This window comes from Solanum lycopersicum, chromosome 1, assembly GCF_036512215.1.
Source record: "Solanum lycopersicum chromosome 1, SLM_r2.1".
Classification (NCBI taxonomy): Eukaryota; Viridiplantae; Streptophyta; class Magnoliopsida; order Solanales; family Solanaceae; genus Solanum; species Solanum lycopersicum.
In genome coordinates this window covers 68,344,911-68,356,673 of record NC_090800.1, presented here as the reverse complement: position 1 = coordinate 68,356,673, position 11,763 = coordinate 68,344,911, and the positions used below count along the sequence as shown (strand labels likewise).

The 11,763-nt window shown below is 29.7% G+C and overlaps 1 long non-coding RNA gene across 1 annotated transcript; it reads left to right on the top strand.

Moving 5' to 3' along the window:
• The first annotated feature begins 1,105 nt into the window (after window positions 1-1,105).
• On the top strand, window positions 1,106-4,061 carry LOC104647623 (uncharacterized). The gene is made up of 4 exons (XR_741735.4): window positions 1,106-1,445; window positions 1,583-1,711; window positions 3,286-3,351; window positions 3,752-4,061. It is a non-coding gene; the product is annotated as an uncharacterized lncRNA (long non-coding RNA).
• Window positions 4,062-11,763: the final 7,702 nt, after the last annotated feature.

Genomic DNA, 11,763 nt, shown 5'->3' with positions numbered 1-11,763 from the left:
GAATGAAAGAAAATCTACATACGCAAAATATATTATTATAGCTTATAGATTCTATTATGTATTTATTCTTTTATATTTGGTCTATTTTGTTTGCTTTTTAGATTTAATTTTTGTTGTTTGTTTTATCCTTTTCACCCCAAGTCATGGAATACTACTATACCCATGATATGATTATTTTTAGAGTCGAAAAGCTAGAAAACTCTAAAGTTATTTTTTCGTTTTGATGGTTACATATTTTGTGGTGACTAGGCGAACAAAAGATGCACACTGTATATATTTTTACATCGTATCATTTCATTCCGATCTTATTCTATAACTTCGAAAAGAAATTCTCTTGCATCTATGAATTACCTTTAATATACCATATTGTTATTCTTTAGAAATACAGTAATAACTTAAATTTATGAGTAAATATGATTGCATTTTTTGAGCGACATGCTTTAAAGGAAAAAAAGTATATTCAAGGTTTTAATATATATCTATATAACTATACTATTAGATAAATAGAATATCTTAAACTAAAATAATTAAAAACTAAATAAATCCCATCAAATTGAATGCCTACATAAATTTTAAAAACATATTTTTACTCTTAAATCAAATTCCTTCTTTTGATATTTTTCAATAAAGGTAGTGATAATAAGTATGACAGCGCCCAAAAAAATTAAGAAGACAATATTTGAACAACTTCACCAATGGACTTTTGGAATACAAAATCTATTCCTTTATTTGAAACATAGTATTTACTAATATTCATGTTATTTTTAAAAATAAATACATTTATATGGGGTACCTTCAAAGTTGGATTACGATCTTATCCCTGCAACACATTACAATTATATTAATTAAATAATTTAACTTATAATGTTTAATTACATTTCATAAAATAATTAATTTGTAATGACTTAATAAAGCCTATTCCAATTCTTGATGTTACTTTTATATATATATATATATATATATATATATATATATATATATATATTTAGTTTTCAATAATTGTTAAAAAAGGGATGTTGGTTTGCTTTCCCCTATTCATGAATATATAGACTAAAGTTACCTTCCTAATGAGACATTATTTCACATGATTGAAAACTAAATTCTTACATACTTATATACAGATTAAAGTCTATCTAGCTCACTGCAGATTTGAGACAGCAATACAATGAAAAAATATTTTTGATATTTTGTCAAGAATGCATTTTGTGGTAGTTTGCCCCAGGTGACTTGGTATGTACGAACATGGCAATAACATGTTGTACAGTTAGCTATGTGAAGTGTACTACAAACTTGACTTTATTTTATTGGACGTCATTTTTTTTGTTATTTTCCTCTTGACACACATATTTGCACTCAAAACAACTCACCAGCTAACATGGATCTTTGAAGTTCACTTTCTTCTTCATTGACTCTTTCAAATTAAAGTTTGTTAATTTTATTTGCTGGTAAGTGTTTCTCACTTTTTTCTTACTTAATTTTTTGCTTCAATTTTTATCTTGTGCAATTAGTGATTTTTTTAGAGAATATAATGAGATGAAGTTTACAGATGTGACCATTTTTATTTCTCGTGACCCATTTGTAGAAAGGAAAATTGGATGAAAATGACTATAAACAAAATAATACTTAGCAACCATCCAAACAAGTTGTTGATGAAGATGGAGATACTGTTGTTCAAATTTCGACATACATTCATCATCTGAATCAAATTTTGGTATTTATTCTTTTACGTAATTGTTCTCTATTGTACTTTATCTATAAAAATATAGGAACGTCAATATTATTTTCTGATTTGTTCATGCATCTTCAGAATAAATACTAAAGTTACCTTAGTGCACCAAGGGTGTTTGATAATATGCCTACATAAAAATGGATCTTTAATTGAGCACTAAAGGTGGTCAAGTTGTCAATTAATAATTAATTTTCCCTTTCACGCTTCTTAATGAACTTTTTTTGTACTGTTGAAGGGACAGAGGCAGAAAAGAGATGTTCGAATTGCGATATAGAAATACCAAGTCAAATAAATAAAAATGTCTTTTTTTTCATTTCTTCGGTGAAGGAGAAAAGGAAATAGCGGAAAAAATATATGATTGTTATTGGTGGAATGTAAACATTTTGATTCCACGTAAAGTCTAAGTTATTCATAAAATGAATTGACCCTCAACACCCTCTAATTCTATAAAGAAGCAACATTACGTGCCTCATTATGAAAAATCATTTTTTTTCATTTCATCACAGCTAAACTGGAAGGACAAAACGCATTTTCTTTTTTCCTGGATAAGAATACAAGATGGTACTTGAATGTTTCTCATTTTAACAAATGATTTAGAATAATTGAAGGATCTTCTCTAGATTTGGTAACAACATTTGATGTTCAACCTAATTAATGTGCAAAATGATAGTTAAGTTGTCTATATGCGGTCATTATCAGAGGTATTGAATTATGAATGCTCACTGAATGAAATAATGCATTTATTGCAAATGATTCACCTTTATGTTTGAGTTTTATACATGAACAATGTAAATGTATTTTTGCAGTATGAGGTTAGCAAATTTACAACCTTGTTGATAAAATGTTCTAAATACCATCACATGTAAAATTTATTTATATTACGTTGACAATGTATATAATTTATTAAACTCTTACGTTTTATTGGGTTTTCTAAAAGAGCCTGAGATGTTAATGGATTTATTATCGATTGTTGAAATATTGGAGTAAAAAGTAAGATGTTAATGGATTTTGAAATATTGGAGTAAAAAGTACTACTTTTTTGTAGAGTTGTTGATAAACGACTTACCAATTTCTTATTTGATGAATTTGTGTGAATAAATTGATTTATGTTGCGGGTAGGAGTTGCAAGTTTCTTTACTTTATTTCTGCAAGGAACTGGATGATGTTTTATGGTCGAATACCACTTAACCATAAGGAGAGAGACATCAACCACTTGACTCTAATGAGATGAATTTAACAGAAAAAGTAGTTCAAAAGAAGCCACAAATTTAAATAGAAAGAATAGTCAATGTCAATTAGAGAAAACTTTGTTGAACTCTTCCTTTCGAAACTTACCATCATATATGAATTATGTTAGTATGAATCTTTGTATTTGTCAACCTTCTGATGGAGGCATATAGTATCTCTCATATAATTTGCTAATAACTTTTGGAACTATCGAGATTGTTCTTTGAAAATGGATTATTGCAAGTTTTCTTATATAATCTATAATAGTTCTGCTCAAGATGAGGAAAGCCAGAATATTTTACATTATAATTGACTCTGCCAAATCTTAGGTTGTGGTGATCTCACCCCGTGATGATGTTGTGGATGCGGGACATTAGTTGTATTGTTGTGAGCAGGTACATAAAGATCGTCTTTATCTGTAATCTTCTTAAAAATATTGTAGATCTCATTATTTTTCTTGCTTTCCATATTAATGATGAATAACAGAAAGGAAAAGAAAATTACAAACAGTATAATCTTGCAAGAAATACCAGTGAGTTATGGTTCTATATAGAGACTCGACTACATAGCTACTTGCGTACCCTAAAGGAAAAAAATGTATCGATATTAGATGATTCAGTTCTTGAATTTATCACTTTTTAACCTACGTATATTTTTACCATTTGCAGCCACCTCCTTTTTTTATCTGGCAATTTAGCTTCCCTGCAATATCAACACCTACTATATTTTAGTAAATATTTCAAGTCTTTTCTTATACATTATCTTTTTTTCACTTGCCTTTTCAATTTATTTCAGTGCCTAATGATGATACAAACAAACCTTGCAAGCTGACTTCCTTCTTAGATTATAAGGTTTGAATAACCCACATTGTGAGAGAAAATGAAAAACATGTATCAAGTAAATTCACCCTTTTATTTATAACATTTCAGTTCTGTATTCAAAGTTTCGACATATATTTATTATTTAGACTCGGGGTTGCTAGAGTTTTCCTACTACCTTTCACTCGGGGGAGATATTACTATTTTGATGCTAAATATTGATTTTGACATCTTATTTGTTGAGCTGTAAAACTCCACAAGAGTAAAACATTTGAGATGGATGGTTAGATGGTAGTAGTTGGTGTTGTTGGGTTTGTTATGACATTATCCAAGGAAGAGACCATTATAAAGTACAGCTACAAATAGGAAGCTAATGAAAACTAAGGAAATTCAAGCACAATTGTAGAAACCGAACAAGTATGTTTGTGTCAACCATGTGTTAACTCTCACATGTATCAAATTTGAATGTCATCCCTTATATTTCGGGGTACCATGGCTTGAATAAGATTTAGGTATATATAAAAAAATTATTTCAATAATCATGTGTTTCTCTGAAATCTTATTTACACCAACATTCATGTTATCGGTTAATTATATAATAAGAGGTGATGTATGAATTAGTTTTTAATTGATGTTTGCACCTCTTAGAGTTAATTGAGCATTGTAAGTATAATTTTACCGATACTTGTATGTCATCTTCTTTTGTTGAGAAACATGTATGTGTTCTTTCAAATTCACTAATATTGATTATTTATGAAGTGAGTTTATTGATGATATAGGACTCGAGAATGTTAATAATATAGCAATATATCACCTACAAGACATTTAGTGGTCTCTCTGTCTATAATGTTTATAGACATGGAATGGTTGTATGCACTTATCATCACTTATCCAATCATGTATTTGTGTATTATGACTTAACTAATCATGTATTTGTGATATGTATCCTATTTTAAACAAAATGATCAATATTATTTAAAGGTATATGAACTTACGTTTTCGTACAGGTATATGACAATGTCATGTTCTTCCCATATAGTTAAATTGATTCGGTTGTATTGTTGCAATGAAATAAGCAATACTAAAAAAATAATAAAATTAATTTAGTTGTGTTGTTACTGTGAAATAGGACACTAAAATTAACTATGTTGGGCCCGTGCTTTAGCACGGGCCTGGGCGAATCTATCACTATCTTTATCGAAAAATACCAAAAGAAGGAATTTGATTGAAGAGTAAAAATATGTCTTTAAAATTTATGTGGGCATTCAATTTGATAGTATTTATTTAGTTTTTACTTACTTTAGTTTAAGATATTCTATTTATCTAATAGTATAGCTATATAGATACATATTAAAATCTTGAATATTCTTTTTTCCTTTAAAGCATGTAACTCAAAAAATGCAATCACATTTACTCATAAATATAAGTTATTACTGTATTTCTAAAGAATAACCATATGGTATATTAAAGGTAATTCATAGATACAAGAGAATTTGTTTTCGAAGTTATAGAATAATATCAGAATAAAATGATACGATGTAAAAATATATATAGTGTGCATCTTTTGTTCGCCTAGTCACCACAAAATATGTAACCATCAAAAAGAAAAAATAACTTAAGAGTTTTCTAGCTTTTCGACTATAAAAATAATCATATAATGGGTATAGTAGTATTCCATGACTTGAGGTGAAAAGGATAAAACAAACAAAAATTAAATCTAAAAAGAAAACAAAATAGACCAAATATAAAATAATAAATACATAATAGAATCTATAAGCTATAATAATATATTTGGTCATATGTAAATTTTCTTTCATTCAACATCACTTCAACCTTGAAAAATGACAATAGATATCAAATGATAGAAAATCGAAAGAGTAATATCAAAATTACACAATCAAAAGCTACAATAATGAAATGTGACAAAAAAAAAATTTAAAAAAATATCTTGTTTTTCATTATTCCCCACACCTTGATAAAGAAGCTGATAAAAAAACATTCAAATCATCAGCATTTCCATGGTTCATTATCTTAACGATACAAGCGATATATAAAAAATAACTAAGATTACTTCATGACAAAGTTTCAAGAAAGTACCTTCTCATGAAGCACACAAGTGTATTTATAAGTTAGTAAATATATAATGTCATAGAGAAACTCAAAAGTCACGCTAAAAAAAAGTCATACAAATAACTCTTAGGTTCTTCACCATATATACACTTTCAATTAATTTGTGATTGGGTTTTTCACCATACATGAACTTGCATTTAATTTATAATTATTTTTTTGGCTAATTCATTATACAATATAATTAATAATTGTTTAATTTTCATGCTAATAAATAACTCATAATCTAAAAAATAATTAAAATGTTATTACTTAATATTTAATTAATTAAGTTTTTAAAAATATTTTAATTAACAATAAGGGAAAAACTGTAATTCAACTTTGAAGATTAAACCTTCCCACTTATAATAATATATATTAAGGTTAATTTTATCCGTATGTCTTTAAACCATCCTTAGAAATTTAGTTATACTATTATACGGTAAACAACATCATACAAAATGAAAAAGAATGACTAAAAGGCACAACATATCATGCGTGAAACAAAGTTGATAACTTTCCTTCCCAAAATTCTAAGTTGTTAGGTGTAAACTATGTGTATAATAACTTCTCCCCTGGCCACCCTCTATCGCGCTCGAGGTAATGTTGCTAATATGATTTTTGTTTGCCACTTTTCCCTCATCAAGAGTCAATCTCACTAACTTTAGGAGGTAAATATGACAACTTTTATTCTTTTTTCCTAAAAGTAAAAGTTGAATAACTAGAAACTATACGAAAAGTATAATTAGCTACAACATTCAGATAAAGAAAATTGTAACACCTCAGATTTTTTTCGAACTAAGACTCGAATTGTTCATCGTAGTGAGTGACATTTTATCAAGGAACCATAACTTTCATAAGTATTAATGTTTTTTCACTAGATTTAACGCCAAGAGTTCCAAAAAGAACTACAATGGAAATAGCAAAAATCTGAAATTTGGAGATTTAAGTTAAGTATGAGTTTTGGGTCAACTTCAAATAAGCATTTCTCGTAGCACATGATGATTTATATGCGTTACATGATACCATATGAAATACATTTGAATTATATTTCCAAAGACTATGCGTTTTTCAAGTTTCGAATTAGGATGAGTGAGATATGACCGTTTGAAGTTAGGCTGTCCAATTAAAGAAAGTTAGCTGAAAATAGTGAGGGGTACTTTAGTCGTTTCTTTACCCAATCAGATTTAATTCATTTTTAGTCATATTTTAGAGTTATAATTCTTTTAGGTTCATTTTTTAAATCCTAATATATGCCTATGGTTTTAGTTGATTGTTCAAGTAGAGACAAGAAGAGGAAAGAAGAGAAAAGAGGAGAAAAGAGGAAAGGATGAAGACGTTCATCGACATTCTTGAATTTAGTTGCGGATTTTACAATGGATTTAATCCCTAAGAGGTATTTAAGCTTTCATCGTGTTGGGTTTGTTCATCCACACGCCAATCATGTTATTTTCAGCGCAATTCATTCTTAAAGTTGAAATATTAGAGATCTTGATAAGTATTCTTGAAGTTTCATTATGTTTTGATTTAAGATTCCACTTGGGTTAATTTTAAACGACTATATGTCTTAGAATATTAAGAGTTACATGATCCATAACCTATCCAATTAAAGGTAATTGAATTTACTTTCCAAATCTACCAATTTCACATCAATTCAATTTCTGAGTAAAAAGTTATGACTATTTTAGTAACCTGTACAATGTTGTTACGAATAAGCCGATGTGAAAACATTAAAAGGGCTTCTTTTTACATCCAAGAAAACCCTAAACAAATTTCTCGACCAATAAAAGGTTCAAAACAATTAGATTTTTATATTTACTAATGAATATCATAGTTCTTGGCCATAGAGATTTCAAGAAACTAATTCAAGAATCTCAAGAAATGTTATCCTGATCATTTACCTTCAAGCTAGGGTTTCAAGGTTTCTATTCAAGTTCTTATACAAGATTCTTCAATAACCATGTTCTTTCTATATAAATTCATTCCTAACATGTTCATAACCTTGAAAACATAATTCAAATTCAAGGTAGAGTTAGAAAGAGTTGAGTTTTTGAGAATTCTTTCAAACGCTCTAAGAAAGTCCCTTTGAGGAGTCTTCTACAACTTTTAGTAACTTGTTTCAAGACTCAAGAAAGTGAGTATAAGAGCGAAGATTATGTATTCATGAGTCAAATATATCACCTAGATCCTTCATATCATGAACCATTATTCTTGAATTCATTATTCACACTTAAGAGAGAATTAAAAGTAGAGCTCAAGAAACTCTTTAAGTTCAACTGTGAATTCTTTGAGATCCATCATTGATTTGAACTAAGTTTTGAGGAAGTAAATAAGAGAATAAGAAGAGTCATATACATGAGTTCCATCTAGTTACTTCGACCTTCGAGTTGAGTTGTTCATGCCCATAACTTCCACATGAATTCCATAAATTAGGTATCATTGAGAGGAGTAGTATCTCCAGGTTTTAAATTTTGAGTATTGAGTTCTTTATTCCTTTTGAGATTGTATTTATAATCATGGGACTATTACATGTTACCAATGAAGTCCTTGAGTTTAATTGTTCATGCCCATAATTCTGCATGAACTCTATTAGTCAGAACAATCTTGAGTTAAGAAGTACCTTTTAGTTCTCGAGTCGAGTAGTTCATGCTCATAATTGCGCATGAACCCTTCAAGTTGAAAATCATGAAATAATCCATAAACATGAGATAATGAAATTTTGAATGAGTCAAGTCTAGTAGTTAAGAGGTAAGTCAAAGTAAAGTTATAAAGTTTTCTAAAGTCTTTCACAGACGTTTTCACTTTGTTTCAAAAACATAAAATCTAAGTCAAGTAAAGAGTTGAATAACTTCATTCAAAGTAATATAAGGTAACTAAGTATTCCATAAGAGTTGAGTTCATTTCTAAAAAGATACAAGGGAACTAAGTAGTCCTTAAGAGTTTATAAATATTTTCACATTTAAGTTAAGAGAAAACTATGAGTTCTAAAAGAGTTTTGAACAAGAAAAGGGAACATTGACTCTAAGAGAGCTTTTTAAAGTCAAAGTGTTGAGCAAACTATTTAAATTCAAAGAAAGGAAGTTATTTAAAAGCATGAGCTAAAGTATATATTGGGAGTAATATTGAGAATCGATGTGGGGATGAGAGTTCATATTAACTCAAGTCTCCATGTAAACCATGCAGTCATCATGGGTATTAATGGGTCATACTTTTTAGATGATCACATAAGTTAAGCTAGTGGATCGACTAGGTTAAGTAAGGTCCTATATATACCGATGGCAAGGTATAGGATGGTCCTTGATAGTGTGAGGTGATACGTTGTATCATCACTTAGGCTCACAGTGATGGTTGTCGGTTAGAGAAACTCCCACAATATTAATTACATGATTCCTCAAGGGGTTCTCTTGGTGACCAACAATGGTTCTTGAGTGTCGGCCACATCCAGGGTGTAGACTCGGGTCGTGACAAAAATGGTGAAAAAAATAAATAATACGAGTTAAAATTTAGTTGAAAGAAAAGTATTGCCTTGATTCGGCCATCACCAGAGAAATAGAAAATAAGTCCAAAGATGGACCGAAAAAGCAAGATGTCCCTAATATTTGTTGTTCGCGTTGCTGAAACGGATTGTAAGAAGGCTGAAACAAAACATAGGTTAAGAACATTGGCTTGTGGTGGCATGTTTGATGGTGAAAAACGGGGATGGGTTACTGAAAAGAGTTAAATAAAATGGTTTTATACTTGCTTGCTGAAATAATTTGGCTTCGAACATAATCTACGACGCAAATCATTTTTAATTTTATATGACATGTAGATGTCTTAATTTCAATCCAGGTATGAAGTTATTTGTATGCGTAAGCTTCAGGATTTGGCAATGTCAGAAGTCTAGTAAAAATATATGAAAGTCGACAATGACAAGTAATATTATATTTGATGTATAATTACTATACGTCTAAAGTATACACTTGCCAGGACAAAAACGACCATCAATAATTTTTGAGCATTATCATAACTTTAGTAAAAATGTCTTCAAAATAAAAAATTTAAAAGCATAACTAGTAATTCTTTAGATTTCACCCAAATATCATTTTTCTTTACTTTATTTGATAACAATGAATTCAACTACTTCATGCCTTGCACACAGTGTTTGGGGTACTTAAATGAGCATTATATAGAATCACTAGAAATCTAAGTAGGAGAATTATTGAAAAAGTCCCCAATCAGATAAAAGAGGCTAAACCTAACTAATTAGGAAGAATCATCTCTTTACATCTTAAAAGTTACTCCACTGCTACTTCAGTTGGAAATAGAGAGGTAGAGAGGAAGAAAAGAGCGGAGGAAGAAAGAGGGGAAAGTTGGAGACTTATCAATAGTTGCGGTCCCACCACAAGACGGGACAAGTTTGTTGAAACCACCTTAGGTAACCGTTGATACACCAGATGATGTCTCTACAAAGAGAAAGGGAAAATTAGAAAATCAAGAAAACGGAAAACAAAAAAACAAAAACCTCCTCTACTAGCTAAGAAGAAAACATGGCAAAAACGAGGAAGGTGTTGATGACCTAAACTGAGTGGAACCGAAAGGTTGGATTCCACAAGGCTCTTGTTGCAACACGTAGAGAAAGAGAGGGAACTCAAATTGAAAATCTTACCTTTCAGGAAACATGTTTAAGAAGTTTATAGCACTTAGTGGGCTTGACTTTTCATTTTAGTATTCTTTTTGGGCTAAACCAATTATGGATTGGTCTTTTACTTTTTTGTACAGACACAATTATTTTGAAATTAAGGAGCTCCAACTCAACATATTGCTTTTTCATAAAAAAAAAAAACTTATAACAAGTACAAACACGTAAAAGACCAATTTCCAAAATTTGTTTAGACCAAAAACAACGCTAAAATTAAAACCCCAGCCCATTAAGTTAGGCTATCAACTTCTATAACATGCTTCCTAGAAGGTAGAGTTTCCAATTTGAGCTCCCTATCTTTATCCCATGTTGCCTCAAGAAACCTTATGGAATCTAACCTTTGTATTGCACTTGATATAGATCATCAACACCTTCCTCTTGTTTGTCAGGTCTTTTTCTCAGCTAACTAGAGGTAGTTTTTCAGTTTATTGATTTCCATTTTCTAAATTTCCTTTTCTCCTTGTAGATACATTATCTAGTGGATCAATGGTTATATGAAATGGTTTTAATATAGGTGCTTCTTCTTGTGGTAGGATCACACCTCTTAGTAAGTCTCCAACCTTCCCCACTTCTTCGTCCGCCCTTTTCATCCTTTCTTATCTCTATTTCCAACTAAAATAGAAAAGCAGTAAGTTCTAAGATATAAAGAGTTGATTCTTCCTAATTATTTAGGTTATTCCTCTTCTATATGATTGGAAAACTTTTAAATTACACTCTTACTTAGATTTATAATGATTTAATATAATGCTCATTCTATCGCAAACATTGTTGTAAAGCAAGAAGTAGTGGAATTCATTATTGTCTAATAAAGCTAAGGAATAACTAGATATGCTTTTATATTTTTTATTTAGAAGACATTTTTTCTAAAGTCATGATCATATTAAGGTTAATGTTCAAACATTTTTTCTGAGGTGGTAGTCCTAGCATGTATATACTTAGACATACAGTAATTATACATCAAATATATAATTACTTGGCAAGGTCAACTTTCATATATTTTTACCAGATTTGTGACCTTGCCAAAGCCAGAAGCTTAGGCATATAATAGCTTCATATCTGGTGTGAAATCAAACATATACATGGCACATAAAACTAAAAATGATTTGAATAAATAAGACTTTTTGATGTCATAGTTTAAAGTTTGCTTCATATTTCACGCTTAATATTGTTTTTCAGTCACATCTCTACTCTATTCTCCCTCA